Here is a 14,888-nt window from a genome sequence, read left to right on the forward strand (position 1 = left end):
TAAGAGTACTTGTCCATTAAAGCACCGTTTCCAGACCACAGGTTTCATTTCCTTTAGAGCAATGCTAAATAAGCTTGTATTAAATCAGTGAAGTTTTCCCCTTCAACATGTAAGGAGCTTAAAAGACATCATGTCCTGCCTTCCAAGAGAGAAGACTGGGCAGATTGAAAGAAAGCTGAGGACTTTTCTTAGGCTATTTCAGAAAATGGAGCTTCCTAACAAAAGCCACTATTGTCATTTGGAAAGACCAGCATTTCTCCACTATGTTTTCTATGAAAGAAACTGAGCTCATCTTGAAGAGATTCAGGTAAAATAAAAAGGGTTTTGTGAAAGTCGTCATAGATGGTGGTGTCCTTGACACTGTATCACCTCAGGAGATCCAGTTTCCTGTTGTTTCCAAACAAGAGTGATTAGAATGAGGTAAGGTCTAATGACAGGACTAAGGTGGCAATTGTCACTTCTCTCCATTGTAGATGGAATGGTTTCCATGTTATTATGGGGTGATGCTTTGGAAATGGGAGCACACCCCGTGTTTCAGCAGTGTTTCACCCACACCATGAGGGCCAGTTCTACCGTGCTGCCCAGGCCAAGTGCAAGGCCTTCTCTTGTAAGTGAGGGACGGGGCCAGCTCTACGGTGCTTCCTGGGAGATATGCACAGCTATTCTCCTGAGTACTGTACCTGGCTAGGGGTGGTTTCAGCTCTCCCACAATACCCAGGCAAGGGATATGTCCAATTCTGTACAGCCCTCAGACATCAACATGTCCCTGGCCAACAGCCCAGACCAGGGATGTCCACCTGGTCTTTGGTGGTAACAGACCTGGCTGCTACACGGCCACAGACCCAGATGTGTCACCCCCAATGGCAGTGCAGGCCAGGACACAACCGTGGTCCTAAGTGGCATCACTGGCTACTCACATCACATCAGGCTGTTCCTCACTATCCTTGAGTCTCCAGCTCTGCCTCTCTTCATTGTGCCCACATGGTTATCTTTCTCTTTCTCTTCCAACTCTCCACTACTTATTTGCTCCTCCTGGCATCTCTGAGTGTCTGGGGTCATCTCAGGAGCAGTCCCAGTAATTCTATGCCCTGCCTGTGCATTATGGCACCGGGCAGCGGTCATCTCGGGCGCAGTCTGTCCACCTAGGCCTGCACCGTGCCAGACTGGTAGTTATCTCAGGCTCAATTTTCTCAGGGGGTGTCTAGATGTCCACAGGTCAGAACACTGAGTACAGACACAGCCTTTCCCTTCCCTGCCACCTACTGATGCACATGTGGCACAGTGGCCACACCTGCAATGCCTCTAGGGGCAGATTTACATCTTTTTCTTATCCTTTCCGCTTTAGTTCTCTCTTCTTCTCTCTCCCTCTTTTTCACAAGGAGTCATGGATTATTATTTATATACATAGTTTTTCTTTAATGGTCAAACCAGACTTTAGCCAGCAGATCTTTGCTCTTCCCCTTGCTGCACACACACATCACTGCCTCCTTTATTTACCAACAAGAGTCCCCAGAGTCAACATAAGCCCCGCCTCCAACTTCTTCTCCAAGACCTTGGTTAATTTTATTGAGAAACTGAGGTCTATACTTTGCTTACTGCTTCTAGGACATTTTCAGTGACCGAGCAAGGAATATCATTTATAAAGCACTGAGTCTCTGAGGTGGTTCAGAGCACAATAGACAATGCCAATGGGGGACATCACTGACCATAGGAAAAATACGGCTCAGAGAAGATGACCTGACTTAACTCTCAAGTACCAAAGCTGAGTCTTGAACCAAGCCTGCAGCTTCCAAATCGTCAACTAAGCTATTTGTAAAAGAAACTCCCACAGTGCCTATGTTTACCAAGCACCTTTACATGTTTGGAAATTTTCCATAATGGTGATTTGTAATTCTTCTAGTTAGAAACTGGAATGTATTATTTTAATACTCCAGGTAGATGCATGCATGGCAAAGTATTTGAATGCACTAAGACTTCAATTTGAAAAATGGTATGAATATGTGGTTACTACACAAATTTTATTTTGATTGTGATGAAGGTAAAGATCTTTGATTGTGGGGACCCTGTAGAAGGGTTTCTGATGTATAGTACCCAGAATGCATAGTACAAACAGTGTGATCTCCCAGCAGCAAACAAACAAGCAAAAACAAAAATTCAAACACAACACAATGGGACACTTTCTAGAGCATTCTTTGAGTATAGAGTGGCCCGTTCCTGGTTGTACATTCTCCAAGCCTGCGTGTTACTCTCCTAGACTTTAGTGAATTTTGATATGTTATTTCTGTGCTTAAACTAGTGGTTTAGCCACCACAGCTGTTTACAGCTTTTTATTTTGGCTAGTAGAGTATGCTGCTTTACCCAGAGTATCATGGTAGGTAGACTGGTGGGCCCCCAATGGGAAGTAAGTCTGACAGGAGTTTAGATCATTTCTGAGCTAAGTTATAGCTCCTTGATCAACTGTCCCCCATCTTAAGTGGCTCTTGCTATAAATTCTTAAGAGTTGTGATTCTACTGTCTGTGATAAATGTGATGAAAGTGAGGGGGACAGACAGATATGCCACTTCAAGAGGGAAACAGATGCTAACATCCCTGCGACATCAGTGCTATACATATCTGTGAAGAGCTGACTCTGAGCCAAAGTAAAGATGCTGCCATGTGAACTCTGTTTACCACTCACTGTTCAGTCATCTCCCCAACATTTATGGCAGGCGATTTGTGGTCTAGAAAGAACAAGTGACAGGTTGAAAAAGAAAATATTAATTATTTTATTTTGATGTACGAACTGCAAGGTTAGACTTCGTATTGAGCAGATACTTAAGAGAATGGGGGATATTTCTAAGCAGACTTGTAAAAGGACATTGGGGGTGCATCTAGCTTAGAAGATTCTAGAGAAGAAATGACTAATGTTAATAAGCAGCCATCCTGTATCATTTCTCTTCTGGATTCAGATTTGCCCCTTAGAGAAACAGGGTTTCTGCTGTATTGACCTTCTGAATGTAGATTCTTGGAACTGCAATGGCTGTTGTCACTGCGAGGTGCAAATCTCAGGTCTCTTAGACTTACTGCTGCTGAATGCCCAGGGCAGCTTCTGGAAGCCTGTTTGGTACATCTTTTAGGTGAATGCCATCGTTTATGAATGCTCACCACACTAGGTGAATGGTGAGGAGCCTGGAAGCTCTTTGAAGGGGCATTTGATATCATTGTGTGTCAGAAGGCTTTTCCTGGAGTGGAGGCTAACCTGAGACATGTGTATGTCCGAGCCCGGAGAGCACATGAGGAGGAAGGGAAGAAGTTTTCTGAGTCTGTCTTTGTGGATTTTGGATGTGACAGAAGAAACTAGAGACCCAACCTGGGCTGCTGTGAATAGAGAACATTTGAGTCTCCCTTCATAGTAAACAGGACACAGAGCATCCTTATTTTTCCAGATAAACTTGAGATTGACTTTTGAACAACATGATAGAGGCAAAAGTCAGCCAATTACTCTACTTTTGGTCTAGCAGAAGCTTAAAAATTAATAGTTTGGCTTTGGCCAGAGTCTTACCCCGAACATAAATGCTCAGTCATACATACTTACTATATAACTTGTGGCTATGTATAGTGAAAATGCAAAACTAACCAAGGCCCAACTTTTGACTCTCACATGCCATTTACCAGACAGACAAGCTGCCTCAGAGTGGACAGGTCAGGATCACGGCACTTACTGCTGCAAGAGAAGGTGGCTAAGAGGTGATTATAGTACAGAAGTGTTAAGCACAGCTAACTTCTCAGTTAGCATTTAATATTGCATCATTGTGGCTGCTCATATTTCTCTATTGCAAGTGGCATCATGTATATATAAGATGTGTCTATGTGGGCAAGTTCTGATTGATATAAACTTTAAAAAACAAAACCCAGAATTGTGTATATTTGAAGGCAGTAAATGGTAAAAGCGGTTACTATCCAGATTACTTTCAGCCGTCTTGACATATCTGACTTCAAACATCCCCACTCCCGTATTTTAGGCTATGAGGTGCATCTGCAATGATTTTCTCATGTCTAAGAAAAAGTGGGCGTAAACGCAGCTCTGCAGCGCAGTTGAAAAATCAATTAATGTTGGAAATACAAATGGATAAAGATATACATGAGTTGGGATAAAGGTCATTAACCACCCCCCCCCCCCCCCGCCAAGCACCAGTTTAGGATGGTAAGGGGAGGGCCTGGCAGTCAGGAGAAGACACAGATATACCTCTCCCCCCAATGATACTCTATCTTGTACAATGTAGACTCACTGAGGAACAGGATGATGTCTTCTTGATGCTCTCACACTTGGTTAGGAAGAAGAAGGGAAGTGAAGACTATTTGTCCTTTCTCATGTGATAGTCTTTCAGGTCTAGGTACAGCTTGGGGGTTTGCTGATAGTTTGTTGCTGTTGTTGTTGTTGTTGTTCGGTTGGTTTTTGTTTGTTTGTTTGTTTTAGCTTTTTCCTCTCAAACTATGTTTACTATACATCCCAATTTCTTGATAAACTGAGAAAATAGAACAGGAAGCATCCTGATACTGTTTTGACACTGTTCTCAAACTATTGAATCAATCTCTCTCTCTCTCTCTCTCTCTCTCTCTCTCTCTCTCTCTCTCTCTCTCTCTCTTACATATACAATATTCTGTCTGTACACATGCATGTCAGAAGAGGGCACCATATGTCATTATAGGTGGTTGGGAGCCACCATGTGGTTGCTAGGAATGGAACTCAGGACATTTGAAAAAACAACTAGTGCTCTTAACCTCTGAGCCATCTCTCCAGCCTCAAACTATTGAATCTTAGGAGTTATCCAATAATATTTAGATGTTGCCCTTATCAGCAGCAAGCCTTCAAGCAAGAGACCATACTCTGAAACACAGGCTACAGATTTGGGACAGCTTATTACTTTTCATGTGCACAGTTAGAAACCATCAATATATTCAAGTCAAAATTAAACTGTGGCTTCTGAAGCTCAGCAACAATTACCCAATCATTCTTAGATAAAAATAACAATAATATCACATTATCAGATAATGGTAAAGAAAATCTAAAAATTACTTGTTCATTTTTATCCATTAAACTATTTTGTTCTCCCATTTTAGCATTCGTTTTAGGTAATGTTTGATTCATTCTTTGAACATTTCATTCATACAGTGTATCACTTCCATCTATTATCATCTCCTTCTAACTCCTCATAATGCTCCTCTCTTCCTTTCCTTCCTAATTTTATGCCCTTTAAGAATTTGTCAACAATCTCCTGAATCCAATTCCTACCATGCACTAGAATATGGGCAGCCTACCAATGACCATGTACTCAAAGGAGCGTGACTTGCTTCTCTTAGCAACCAACAACTGCCAATAACTCTTCCACCAGGCATGGAGCCTCAGGGCCCCTCTCTCAGCTATGGTTGAATTTTGACTGGGTTGATCTTGTACAGGTAGCCACAAATGCTGTGGGATAACGTTTACAATAACCATGTCATGTCTAGAAGTCAGCACTTTATTACACTTCTCCCCATCCATCAGCTCTTATATTCTTTCTGCCCCGTCTTTTGTAAGTTCTTCAAGCCTTGAATGGTAATATGTTGACAGAGATATGAGTATTCACAGCTGAACATTCAAAATTTCTTACACCAGTTATGAGGCTCTTCATTGATTGCTCTATTGCAAAAAAGAAGTTCTCTGACCAAAGTTGAAAGCAGCACAAACTTATGAACTTCTAGAACAAACACTATAGAGCAGGCCTCATATCCTATCAGAAAGCAGTTGGCTATCTCCATAACCATCATGCCATTATTTTACCAGTGCACTAGACCTGCCTGGAAGGTCAGTTTTGTTGCATGTGGGGTCCAGCACTGAGTGGGACTATTGACATCTTTTTATTTCTAGCAGCCTACATTGCTCTTTCTGACACCACGGAAGCTAGCCACCAGGGAGAGAGTTTCTTAGTTGGTTTGAAATTGATTTCTCTATGTCTTCAATCCAAAGTGACCATACTCTTTACCAATAGGCTCTTACTATCTAGTCATGTTGGGCAATTAGAGCAATGACATTCACCTGTATTGTTTGAGGTGCCTCTGATAAAAATTCACTGTGAGATGTTTTGTGCCCAACACTGAAAATTTTTTTTCCTTTTGTTTTGTTTTGTTTTTCGAGACAGGGTGTCTCTATGTTATCTTGGCTGTCCTGGACTCACTTTGTAGACCAGGCTGGCCTCGAACTCACAGCGATCTGCCTGCCTCTGCTTCCCGAGTGCTGGGATTAAAGGCGTGCACCACCACGCCCGGCTGAAAATTTCATTTAATAATTCATGTCTTCTGGGAGCAGCATTGTCCATTCATGCAGGGTAGATCTGTTCAAAAACCCTTAAAATTATTATGGTGAGCCGGGTATGGTGGCACACGCCTGTAATCTCAGCACTCGGGAGGCAGAGGCAGGCGGATCTCTGTGAGTTCGAGGCCAGCCTGGTCACAAAGCAAGTCCAGGACAGCCAAGGCTACACAAAGAAACCCTGTCTCAAAAAAACCAAAAAAAAAAAAAAAATATTATGGTAAAATATATCACATAAAAGTTACCACCTAAATAGTTCTTAAGTATGCCATTCTGTATCATCTGTAGGTATGCTCACACCATTGTGAAATTCTCACCCTCTTCCATCTTCAGAACCTCTTCATTTCTCCCAAATAAAAGACCCTAATACACACTCATTCTTCTCTCCTCTGTCTTATAACTGTAATTCTAGAAATCTGATGCTAATTCTGTCAGGTGTTTATTAATAAATAATAGTACTTGTCATCTGTGAATGAAGATGAATTTGTTTCTGTTCCTGATCTTCCTCTATGTATTTTCTTTTCTCATCATATTGCATTAGTTTGGACTTTTAGTATGAAATTGAGAATAAATGCCAGGAGAGCATATCTTTGCCTTGTTCCTGATATTTATAGGAATGCTTCCATTTTCTCTTTGTTACCTATGAGGTTAGCTGTTTGTATGTATGATCTTTAAAGGAAAGTTTTCGTTTTCTCTGTTATGTATGATATTAGATGTAGCTACTTTTAAAAATCAGGTTCAATACGTCTCCCTGCTTCTAGTTTATCATTTTAAAATTGTGAGTAGATGTTACATCATTGTTCAATGCTTTTGGGGTCATTTTTCAACACAACCATTTAACTTTCCTTCTTTAGCCTTTTGAGACACTGTGCTAACTGATTTTAAATTGTTGACTTGGTCTTGCATGCCTGGAAATAACTTTATACAGCCATGGTGTAATTCTTCTTAGATACTTTTTCATTCACTTTGATAATATCCTTGAAGCGCTTTACATCCATGTACATGAGAAATATTTGTTATTAATTTTCTTTTCTTGTGGTATCTCTCTGGTTCTAGTATTAAAGTAATGTTTGTGACACAGAATACATTAGAAGGTGTTTCCTCTGTTTATATCTTCTTGAAGAATTTGTAGAGAATTGGTATAATTTCTTCCCCAAAGACTTGGCAGAATTTACCAGCGAACCTATTTTGCCCTGTTACGGGGTGATTTGGGAAGTTATTGATTATTTATTTCATCTTCTTACTATTTGTTCACATTACTTATTTTTGTGTGAGTCTTGGCAGATTGTATTTTTTAAGAAATTGAACTATTTCGTGTAAGTTATCAACCTGCGAGCCAGAGTTGTTCAGTTTTTCCTCCACTATATAGCATTGATGTAGTTGTGTGTGTGTGTGTGTGTGTGTGTGTGTGTGTGTGTGTGTGTGTGTGATATTATATATGGTGCATGTTCGTGAATGGGCAAATGCACAAGCCTTTTGACGCCAATAAAGAGCAGGGTAGTCAGGGTACTGGATTCCTTTCTCGGTTGCTTTCAGACTCGCCTTGAGACAGGCTCTTTCACTGAATCCAGAACTTACCATTTCAGTAAGACTGACTGGCCATTGATCTCTCAGGATCTGCCTGTCTCTACCCCTGTGCTAGGTTACAAGCTTGCACAGCCATGCCTTCTTTGCTTGTTAGAGAGATGTTAGGAATTCAAACTCAGGTGCTTGGGCGTGCAAAGCCATCTCTTCAGCCCCTAGTTTTAAACATCTCTATTGGCCTTTAATCTTTAAAATTCCACATAAAATACCCAAGTCTTGTTGGAATCCTAACCTCAGCTTTTCAGTGCCCAGTGCATGTGCTCATGGTCCATTGGTATCATCTAGCACGTCTTTCATCACTGGGAAAGAAGAAGAAGCTGAAACATTATCACGTGGAGGGAGTTTTACCTTCACGATCCAGGCGATTAACACTTTACTAGATGACATGCCCGCCAGGTTCAGATGTCTCCTTGGAGATAAATGTTTAATAAATGTAAAAGAATAAAAACCTTATATTCTTGTAATCCCATTGGGCAAACAAAAGCTTGGGAAGTGTGGAAGTCGGTCATGAGTAAACTCAAAGCCCAGAGGGTGGCTTAGGGGCAGCTCTTTGCTGCCAGCCTCAAGTGCCCGCTCAGCTCATAACACAAAGCCAGAAGAATAAATAGCTCTACTTTCTGTTCTACTCTTCTCCGGTGGCAATGGGAGGAGGAAAAGGGACTGCTCTTTAATCTGTTCTTGCGATGCACTGTCAAGGCAGCACCTCCACTTCGCATTAGTCCCTCGTCATCACTCTGCAGGAGTGGAGCGTCTCTTGCCATCTTTGTCTCTGCCTGTCCAGACGCCCCCACCTTGTTCAGCACTGTGATGAGGCTATTATTCTCAAAGCCAAGAAGAATAGACAGGAAGCCCCAATATGCCACATTTAACTGATCTTAAAATAAATATGCTCAGAAAGGGAAAAATGTAGACAAATTTCTTGCCACGTTAGGTTTGGGTTTCTGACAACTAGTCTTCCCTCCCCGCCTCATAGCTACATTAAAAAAAAAAAAAAACCAAAACTGGAATTATGCAGCAGAAGAAAGGTACCTCCCACCATGAGAATATGCAAAGTTCAGAGAACAGTATCTGTGAAGTGACTGCTTTAGCAATGATTTCATTTTTAAAAAGGGGATTTAGGAAGACAGCCGAATTCCGTTTTCCCTCCCACTCCATCCGCATATAGATAATCAAGTGTTCCAGATTCAAGTGCAAAGGGGGAGAATTTCTTTCTGGCTTATTCCCAGGACAGATGACCTGGACTTGAGAAGGATAAAGGCTGTGTGTCTCTTGTCCCTAGTGCATGCTCCCAAGTCTTCCTGAAGATACAAAAGGAGACCACTGCTGCCTAACACAGACTCAACATTTGAAATAATAGGACTTCTGAGAGATTCCAACTGTGTGGAGAGTCAACAAATACCTAACCTTCTTTAAAACCAGAACTTTCCTCATCTAGTCAAGATCACCTGGCACCTTACTGGTTTTTAAACTCTGCCAAAGAAAGAGAGAGGAGGAAGACCACCCAGGAGCCAAGTTTGAGCGCTGACTCTTCAGTCGAGTCTGATAACGGGCAGAAGGACAACACAAACCCCTCTGAGCCCTGTGGAGAGTGAGCCTGGCTCCAGAAGCAACAAAGACACATGAAAGAAATTCCAGCAGGGGCCATAGCACAGTGTCTGTTTTCACCTTCTATCCCTTAGTGGTGTAGTTTGCTCATGTGAGCCAGCTTTGCAAAATCTGGTATGATTTAGGTCTTTGATGCCATTTCAAAAAGTCTCATGTAAGACACAGTCCCTAGTTCATGACATGGCCCCTAGCTCATGGCATGGTCCCTAGCTCTCGGCACAACTGAGAAGTGAATGGATCTCTATGGGGGTAAAAAAAAAAAAAAAAAAAAAAAAAAAAAAAAAAAAAACCTCCTTTAAGAAAACTGAGTACTGTTGACATACCCCCGAAGCAGATGCTTGGCTAGTCTTTCCCATCCTCTCTCTGCTCACCATAATGACCATGGGCTGAGCAGCTTCTTCTGTCAGGTGCTCCTCCCCCTCTCATTTGCAGCCTTTTCCTCCAGCCTAAATCAGACCCACTCAACAGGCCGGGAGAAACCTCCGAAAACGAGCCAAAGTACCACCTTCTCCCTCAAGGTTATTTCATGTATTCTGTCACAGCAATAGGAGCTGTCTAAAACAAAAAGTGTTGGTGACCTGTGAATTGGAGAGAGGGTGGACTAAATAAACGATTCCTTTTATGGTGGTCAAGTGTTAAGTTGCGCAGTACTACATGAGTAAAACAGTTAATATTTGGCTATTTCCTTCTCTTTCTCTTCACCTTCTGTTTTTGTATACCTTGACTGTAGGATGGTAGCACATTTCTGATGTGTATATATATATACATACACACACACATATACACATATATGTATACACACATATATACATATATATACACATATATACACATCGTGTCTATAAGCTCATGCATTTACCCTATGCTAACTTCTTTCCTCACTGACTTGGTTTCCTATTCAGTAATGATGAGATCTGTCAGTATACACATAGGTGTCTGCTTGGTCTTTGTAAATGCCGGCTTGCATGTGCCAAATAAATAGCTGATATCTTGTGCTGGATACAGGGCTCATCAAAAGGAGGCTTCAGACTCGTCTTCACTACCTCTTTGTTAGCCTGGTTACATCCCTGCAAGTGAGCCTAGCTGAGTAAGCTGTGATAGTCAGAGGCAGAGGTTCACAGAGACATTGTTTTTCTCTTTGATCACACCTGCATCTCTGTGTGCAAGCAGCAACAATGGTGACACCCGACAGATAATGCTCTGCTGTCTCTCTGAGGAGTGCGGCCAAACGTGGGAGGATGTCATGTCGTACCTTGCTGCCTAGACAAGCCTGCTATTTTCATACAACATAACAAGGCACAATGTTGCCTTTGTGCTTAATTCTAGCCTGCTCTGGGTCTGAGCCTTTGGGGATGTTCATAGCATTCTCAAGGCTGCTGAAAAGCCCACACAAAGAGATGTATCTTGTAAGCTCTCTCAAATGGCTTGGTATGCACCTTTCCTCCAAAACCGAAGGGGAATTTCAATGCCTGATTCCTGGCTTAGGAAATGTTCCCTCTTGCATGAGACTGTTAAATATGAATAAAATGCAGATCACGAATCATTACACCAAAGATTCAGAAAGCACGAAATCAGGAACCTGACCAAATATTTAAGTGACTGCAGTGTGTGTGTGTGTGTGTGTGTGTGTGTGTGTGTGTGTGTGTGTGTGAGATTCATGACCTCTGGGAGCTTAACTTGTATATTCATATAAATCTGGTTATCTTCTACATGCTGGCCGAGGATATCTTCTGAGGAATTTAGTTACATTGTGTAATTATATAGAGTTTAATTAAGTTAGAATTTCAGTGCTCTGGGTTGTTTTTTTGTTTTTGTTGCTTTGTTTTTTGTTTTCTGTTTTTTCTGCTGATGAATACTAGAGGTGAGCAACTTTTACTTTCTAGAATTCATTAGTAGTTTTGGGAGATACAAACAATTTTTGGAATCATATTAGAGTTGGTGCGAGTGTAAGGAATTTCAAGTTCCTCTGTATAGTATTGTAAATTTGTTAGGAAACCGAAAAGCTGACTGGAGAATGAAGTCCAGCAGTGGGAGAGCTGGAAACCAAAGAAGGTCCTTGGTGAAGAAAGGATGTTGGAGTTTGACATCAGTAAAGTCCAGCACTAATTAGAAGCCACGGCTACTACTAATTGAAGTCATTTGCTGGAATACCCTGGGCTATGAAGCCCCACTTCAGTAAAACCCAATTAATTCACAGGGAAGTCTGGTTCACCAGGAGAGTAGACGACTCCATCCCTTCCCAACAAGAGGTTAAGGGGTAAAGACTGTGAGCTGCAGGTCCTATGTTTAACTATGATACTTGGGAGTGGAGCTCAAGGTAGCCAGGAAGTGGCAGGCACTCAGAATTACTTGGTAAAGGAGATGCAAGTAGAAGCTTATTAATCTGAATGTAGAAAAATAAAAATGCAGGCTGTGCTGGTTATTTTTTTGTCAACTTGACACAAGTTGGAGTCATCTGAGAAGAAGGAACCTCAGCTGAGAAAAATGCCTCCATCAAGTGACCTGCAGACGAGTCTAGGGGACATTAACTTAACTGATAATTAATGTGGAAGGGCCCAGGCCTCCTTGGTTCTACAATATGGAAAGAAGGAAACTGAGCAAGCCAGGAGGTGCAAGCCAATAATCAGTGTTCCTCTGTGGTCTCTACGTCAGTTCCTCCACCCGTGTTTCCATCTTGAATTTCCGTCCTGTCTTTCCCCAGTGAGGGAATCTAACTGGGACATGTAAGCAAATAAACCCTTTCCTCCTCAACTTGTTTTTGGTTCTGGTGTTTTTTTCACAGCTATGGAAAACAAACTCAGACACATGATTAAGTTTAATAATGAACTGGGCTACTTAGATGAGTTATATTTGGGAGACAGTACACATGCATGCAATACATATGAGCATAAACTATCCCCCCCATAATTTTTTTTTGTATTGAAAGTAAAACATTTAGGGTAGAGGAGCTGGTGTGTTTCTAATCCTAAAGGTTCCTAGCTTGTGATTAAAAAAAAAAACTGCCACTTCCCAGAGAACATTTCCAGATCCTCTGGTGCATTTCTCAAATATTTTCTGCCCAACATCAGATCATTTATGGAATGTGATAGTCAATGACATGACTATTATGTTTCTCTTAGTAGGTTCTGTATCTTGTTCTGTGGCCAGGGGGCCCACAAAAGTAAATCCAGGACTCGTTGTGGGCTCTGAAGTGAGATTTCCTCTGCCTCTGAGATACCTACAGCACAGGGAATGGGAGAGAAAGTAAAGGCACAGACACTGTCTCATAAAGATGTGATAAGGACTATAACGTAGCTATAGGCCAGATGCTGAGGGCACCAGAGAAGGGAAGATTTTTATTGCCCAGAAAAGAAACAAGCATGGAAGAGTATTTGTTGATAAGATAATTCTTGAGCTGTGCCTGCAGGGTATTTTCCCAGGGAGAAAGGAAAAGCAGAGCATCCCCAGACGTGAAACAAAACCCACAAAACCCCACAGGGGGGAGAATCTGGATTCAGAGGACAGTGTGACCTGTTTTGGGTTGTTTTCAGAGGGAAATCAGAAAAGAAACAGTAACCAAATATCAAAGGACTAGGCATGTGGCATTAAGAATTTTGATTTATAGGAAACCAGAGATTCTATGCCACTCATATGGATTCATCCATTGGGATAGGCATTGGGTTCTTGCTTTGAAAGAAAGGAGGAGGTCTAAGAGCCAGGGAAAGCCATGAAAAGAGGGAATAAGTAGAACATGAGAGCCAAAGGACGGGGAGATGTCTTCTAAAGTCAAATGTGCTAGGCCAAGGCAAGCAGGGAGATGTGTTCTGGGTGAGCCAGGGCCACTGGACTCAGGAACTCCTTGCTGCTGTGGTTACGTGCACACGGCCTATACAAGATAGAGCCTATCAGCATTTCATCACAGATGGGGACTATTGACAGTTAGTAGTTGCTGGCAGAAAAGGGCATCATTTTCTTCAGTGGTATAATGGACCACAAGCTAGTCAAAAACTTCCGGCCCACGCTCACACAAAGAACTCTCGTTAAATTCAGTGAGTCACACACGAAAAGAAGACAGCAAGGGAGGGAGGACGAGAGAAGGGGATGAAGGGTAAAAAGAACTGAAATACATTATATCCATGAATGAAACTCTCATAACAATTTTCAAATGGAAAAACACAGAGGAAGAGAAGAAAAGAGATGACCGCGTCTTCTGTGGTTGGAAAACTAGTTAAACACATTCTGGCAGCTCCGTATCCAACTCTCACCTCGTTACTCCACTCACAGTCTTAAGGTCTCCACTACAATTGTTCCTCTAACAGTTAAGGCATGCTCACTGATGCTTGAGGCGCTAGGTCAGTGGCTCTCGGCCTTCCCCTTTCATGTTATGGTGACCCCCCAGCCATGAAGTTATTTTGTTGCTGCTTCACAACTATAATTTTGTTACTGTTGTGAATGATAATGTAAACATCTGATATACAGAATATCTGATATGCAATCCCCATATCAGTTGAAAAACTGCTGCTCTAGTTCATCATTTTAATTCATACCTTTTAGTCAGGCATTATTCATATAAAAACATTACAGCTGGAAGAAACACTTCCATGGGCATGATTTGTTCCAGAACCTTCTGTTTGCCCCATCTGCATCATCACCACATCAAAATTTTGTGTTAAAAATTAATAGTATCACAGACACAAAAAAGTTGGACTACAGAGCCGTATAAAGGTGTTCTTCGTGCATAATGAACATTTTTACCAATGTGCTCACCCTTAACTGTGACTCCTGAAAAGAGAATTGGTCATTTGTCAAGTTTATTTTAAAAGGTGAAAATTCTAATATAAATACATTTGGTGTAAAGGATGCAAAGTTATCTTTTTCAATCATAAACATTAAAAAGGTTGGTGTTTCAAAATTATCTTTGCCTTTCAGTTATATGCTGTGCTGATTGACATACATAGTTGTTGCAATTAATACCTTTGGAAAAATGTTTCCAAGAGATGGGGCATGTTAGTCTGCTTTCTGTTGCTACGACAAAATGATTTGAAAAATCAACCCTCAGGATGCTTATAAAGTCCAAGCAGGAAAGGTTCCCTGTTTCAGAGATTTTATTCCATGGCTGCATGGCTCCATCTCTGTGGACCTGAGACAAAGCTGACCATCATAGTGGAGAATGAACATAAAGGCACAACTGTCTACCTTATAACTCATGATGACCAACAAGGAGAGAGGAGGTGACAAGGAGAAAATGGGGTAAATAAACTTCTCGAGTATAATTCCAATAACATACTCTGTCCAAGTAAGCAAGAGGTCTTAGTCTCCAATGGCACAAAACTATAAGCCCATCAGTGGGTGCTAAACTATAAGCCGATCATTGGGTACTAAACAATAAGCC

At 41.6% G+C, this 14,888-nt stretch overlaps 1 non-coding gene across 1 annotated transcript; it reads right to left on the bottom strand.

The window, feature by feature from the left end:
• Positions 1 to 1,186: 1,186 nt before the first annotated feature.
• LOC127207763 (small nucleolar RNA SNORA17) lies at positions 1,187 to 1,313 on the bottom strand. The gene has a single exon (XR_007832970.1). It is a non-coding gene; the product is annotated as a small nucleolar RNA SNORA17 (small nucleolar RNA).
• Positions 1,314 to 14,888: the final 13,575 nt, after the last annotated feature.

The sequence above is a fragment of the Acomys russatus genome, chromosome 24 (genome assembly GCF_903995435.1).
Source record: "Acomys russatus chromosome 24, mAcoRus1.1, whole genome shotgun sequence".
Classification (NCBI taxonomy): Eukaryota; Metazoa; Chordata; class Mammalia; order Rodentia; family Muridae; genus Acomys; species Acomys russatus.